The sequence below is a fragment of the Symphalangus syndactylus genome, chromosome X (assembly GCF_028878055.3).
Source record: "Symphalangus syndactylus isolate Jambi chromosome X, NHGRI_mSymSyn1-v2.1_pri, whole genome shotgun sequence".
Classification (NCBI taxonomy): domain Eukaryota; kingdom Metazoa; phylum Chordata; class Mammalia; order Primates; family Hylobatidae; genus Symphalangus; species Symphalangus syndactylus.
In genome coordinates this window covers 154,947,388-154,952,534 of record NC_072447.2, presented here as the reverse complement: position 1 = coordinate 154,952,534, position 5,147 = coordinate 154,947,388, and the positions used below count along the sequence as shown (strand labels likewise).

General features: G+C 40.2%; 1 pseudogene; it reads right to left on the bottom strand.

Annotated features, from left to right (window-relative positions):
* Positions 1-2,945: 2,945 nt before the first annotated feature.
* LOC129476038 (keratin, type II cytoskeletal 8-like) lies at positions 2,946-4,422 on the bottom strand (annotated as a pseudogene).
* Positions 4,423-5,147: the final 725 nt, after the last annotated feature.

The following is a 5,147-nucleotide window of genomic DNA, read 5'->3' as shown; positions in this document are numbered from 1 at the left end:
AGCCATTTTAAAATGTAGCAAACATTCTTCACTAAGGGGCTATAAAAAAATAAGGGACTGGTCACATTTTTCCTGTGGGCTGCAGTTTATTGACTGATGATGCGTAGTACTCCATTATATCATGATATTACAATTTGTTTATCCTTTAAACTGTTGATGGGGATTTGGGTAGTGTCCAGATTTTAGCTTTTACATATTAATACTGTTATGAGAACCCTCAAACATGTCTTTTGGTGAACACGTGTATGGATTTCTGTTGGGTACATACCCCAGAGTAGAAGTGCTGTGTAATAAGGGTATGCATGTCTTCAACTTTAGGAGAAACGGCCAAGTTTCTAAACCGGTTGTATCAATTTACACTCCCACCAACAATATGAGAATTATTGTTGCTGCACATTGGTGGTGTTCTGGAGCTGGGTCATACTGGCTTTCAAGGACCAGTTGTGGGCATCTCTTCTCAATTCTGCATTCTGTGGTCTCAGGATGGCTGCCTGAAATTGGCTATGGTGGTAGTATTTACAGTATGGAGACTGGAAAAAAAGCCATAAATCAGGGATCTTATATATTCATTTCTAAGAGAGCCAGGTGTTAAACATTTACCAGCATATCATATCTAGACATTTTTTGTCAACATTTGGTATTTAATACTTTTTGTCTACATTGTGGCTATTCAGGTGGTGGTATAGTACTATCCTTTGTGGTTTTAATTTGCTTCTTGCATCTCTGATGAGAATGAAGTTAAACAGCTTTTCAAATATTTGTTGGATATTTTAATATCCTTTTCATTATGTTCATTTGTCTAGTTTTTTAGATAGGTTGTCTTTTTATCTCTGTCTATCTATCTATCTATCTATCTATCTATCTATCTATCTATCTATCATCTATCTATATGTATGTTTATATATTCTTGGTAGAAGTTCTTTGCCAGATATACGTATTTCTAATGTCATCTCCTATCCTGTGGATTACCTTTTCATTTTTTATTGGTGTTTTTGATGAACAGATCTTAATTTTAGTGTGGTCTAAGTTACCATTTCTTTCTTTAATAGCTAGTGTTTTTTGTGTCCTATTTTTTAAAAAAAAACTTTGCCTATACCAAAGTCACAAAGAGGTTATCCTTAAAGATATTTTCTATAAAATATTTATTATTTTACTTCTAACATAAAATTTTTCAACTCATTTGCAATTCATATGGTGTGACTTTGTGATATAATTGCAGTTTTTTCCATATAAATGTGCATTTAATATGGCACTATTTATTTGAAAGACTACACTTTCACCTGTGCACTGCAATGTCACCTTTATGAAAAAAAATTGGTTGATAATATTTGCCTGAACTCTTTATTTTATTCCATTATATCTATAACCATTCCAGTTAGTATATCCTTGCACTAATGCCACAGTTCTTATTTACCATAGCTTGATATATATATATGGTAGTGTAGGTCTTCCAGATGTGCTCTTTTTTTTTTTTTTCAAGATCGCCTCTGACTGTTTTAGCTTTTTGCTTTTCTACATGGATTTTAGAATCAGCTTGTCAGTTTCCACAAAAATCTCTGCTGTTATCTTGATTGAGACTTGAGGTAGATTGAAGATGTCTACAAAGTCTTTAACACTTCCCACAGAGGACTATGATAATGTCTTCTTGTTTTATTGATCCTTTTATAATTATGAAATAACTTTCTTTTTCTCTAGTATTGCTTCCTGATTTTCCTGATTACAGTTTCATTATCTATTTTTTTGGTTCATGACTTCCCTTCAGTCCTTTTATATTAAACTTTTGCCATATTAATATTTAAACTATATTTCTTATAACTAGCATATATTTGGGTTTAAAAATCCATTCTGACCATCTTAATATTTTACTTGTAAATATTTGGCTTATTTTTATTAAATTTAATTACTGATTTATAATTTGGTTTAGAATATATTTGCCACTAAATCATCAAGTTTCTATTTGAATCACTTGTTTCATATTCCCTTTTACTTCCATTCTTGCCTTCTTTTAGCATAGTCAATGTTTCTATTTAGAATTTTTTTATTAATTTGTCAGTTATATCTTCTTCCGCTATTTTAGTAGCTACCTTAGAAATTACAGCAGGAATTTTTGACTTATTACAGTCAAATACAAACTATTTATACTACATCTTTGATGCTACTAGAAACTTTAAACAGTGCTTACCCCTTTTTTCACCCTCCTGCATTATTTTTGTCAAGTATTTTCACTTCACATTTCATTTTGCATGTAATATAGACTGTACAAAATATTCTAATTACTGTTTTATGCAATCTAAATATATATTTACTTTTACCCATGTATTCTCTCCGGTGTTCTTCATGCCCTTTTGCATTTTCATGTTTCCATCTAGCATAATTTTCCTTTTGACTGAAGAATTTTCTTTGTTTTTGTCTTGTTTTCTTTCAATGTTGGTCTGCTGGTGAGGAATTCCTTTAATATTTGTTCATATGAAAGCCTCTTTATTTCACCCACATTGTTGAATAATATTTTCTTTGGGTGTAGAATTCTATGTTGGTAGTTCTATGTGCTTATTTTTACTTTAGCACTTAAAAAATGTTATAACATTACCTTCTGACTGACATTGTTTCTTTTGGGAAATCTGCCTTCCATTTTCCAGTTGTTCTTCTAAATGTAGTGTCTTTTATTCCTCTGGTTGCTTTAAAGATTCTGTATCTTTTCTTTTTTTTTTTTTCCAGAGCTAGCTGAGGTTTTATTTTGGAAGAAAAAAAAGCAATTGAATTGTTTTGTAGTTGGAGGCATGGGCAAGGGGGTCCTCAGGCAGTAAACTCCCCCGCGGGTGGGCTGAGGGCTAGAGCTGAGCCTCAGGTGTGTCTTCTGTTCCCTGTGCTCCCCTGCACAGCGGCCCCCCTCCCGGGCTCTGGGCAAGCTGCAGGAGGGGCAGGCTGGGAGGGGCTGCCACAGCTGTTCACTTGGACAGGACGTCAGAAGACGCGGACACCAGCTTCCCATCGCGGGTCTCGATCTTCTTCACAGCCAGGGCCCTGGTGGAGCTGGTGCGGCTGAAGGAGCTGGAGCCCGCGCCAGAGCCAAAGCTGGAGCCCAGGCCATAGCTGAGGCCAGGGCTTGTGAGGACCCCCATAGGCCGAACTCAGACCACGTGCAAAACCGCTGGTGGTCTTCATATGGATACTCGTGTTCTGCATCCCAGACTCTAGCTGGCTCTTCGCCCTCCTGCAGCTTCCTGTAGGTGGCGATCTCGATGTCCAGGGCCAGCTTGACGTTCATCAGCTCCTGGTACTCACGCAGCTGCCTCGCCATGTCCTGCTTGGCCCGCTGCAGGGTGGCCTCCAGCTCGGACAGCTTGACGTTAGCATCCTTAACGGCCAGCTCCCCACGCTGCTCGGCATCTGCGATGGCGACCTCCACAGGGAAGCCATCTGGCCTTTGAGGCCGTCAGTCTCAGCCTGGAGCCAGCTGATGTTCCGGTTCATCTCGGAGATCTCAGTCTTTGTGCGCCGCAGGTCATCCCCGTGCTTCGCAGCCAGCATCTGCAGCTCCTCATACTTGACCTGGTACATGCCCTCAGCCTCAGCCAGGCTGCGGTTGGCGATCTCCTCGTACTGCACCCTGACCTCAGCGATGATGCTTTCCATGTCCAGGGAGGGCTGTTGTCCATGAACAGCACCACAGACGTATCCGGGATCTGGGAATGCAGCTCCCGGATCTCCTCTTCATGCAGCTCCCTGAGGAAGTTGATCTCGTCAGACAGCCCGTCCAGGCGAGACTCCAGCTCTACCCTGTTCATGTAAGCTTCATCCACATCCTTCTTGATGAGGACAAATTCATTTGCCATCTCTTTTTTCTTTATTGATCTCATCCTCATTCTCGTTCTTGAAGTCCTCCACCAGCCCCTGCATGTTGCCAAGCTCCGTCTCCAGCTTCAGCTTCTACTGACCCAGAGTCTCCAGCTGCCGCCTAAGGTTGTTGATGTAGCTCTCGAACATGTCGTCCGTGTTGCTCTGAGCCATCTCCTGCTGCTGCAGGAGGCTCCACTTGGGCTCCAGCATCTTGATCTGCTGCCCCAGGAACCGTACCTTGTCGATGACGGAGACAAACTTGGCCAGGGTCTTGATCTGCTCCTTCTCCTGGGTGCACATGGCCTGGATGTTGGGGTCCACTTCCAGGTTAAGGCGGCTCAGCCGACTCTGGTTGACCATGACGGCGGTGATGCCTCCCAGGCCGCGGGCCCCACCATAGCCTCCGCCCAGGCCACCCCAGAAGCTGCTGCTGCCCACTCTGGAGAAGCTGGAGAAGCTGACGTGGGCACCGGGCCCACCTGTGTAGGAGCGGCTGCTGAAGGCCAGTGTGCCCGAGGTGGACACCTTGTACGACTTCTGGGTCACCCTGATGGACATGGTGGAGGCAGGTGAGCTGAACCAGGCAGAGATATCAGAAGGAGCAGAGAAGCTGCTTCTTGGTCTCTTTGTTTTTTTAACAACTTGGCTATGATGTGCCTAGGTGTGGCTTTCTTTTTATTTATCCTGTTTATGATTCACTGAGTTTTTTGGTTCTGTGGGTGTATGTCTTTTATTAATTTTGTAAACTTTTTGAATATTATTTCTTTAGGTATTGCTTCTGCCCTATTCTTTCTCTTCTCCCATTCCATATTTCTTAGTTTTTTTTTTTTTTACTCTGTCCTACATATGTCTGATGCTCTATCTTTTTTCCCAATTATTTTTGTTCTTGTGCTTCAATTTTAATATTTTCTATAATTTTGGAGTTATATAAACCTGTTCTTTTGTGTCACATATTCCATTATTCCCATGCACTGGGTTCCTAGTTTTTTCACTGTAGGATATCCAGTTGAATTTTAGTTTCATTAATTCAAATTATCTATTACAGTTCTTGGTTCTTTCACATATTTTATTTAACTTTTTCCTTACTTCGTTTGAAAATATTAATCATAGTTAATTTTAAAGTCATTTTCTGATGATTTCACTATCCAGATCATGTGTGTATCCGCATCTTTTTTCATCTTTTATTTTGATTTACATGTCATATTTTTTACCTCTTTGTGTATCTAGTAATATTTTTATTGCATGTCACGTACCATGTATAAAAAATTGTAGAGGCTTCAGTTGAGATATTCTAGAGAGAGTTCCACTTT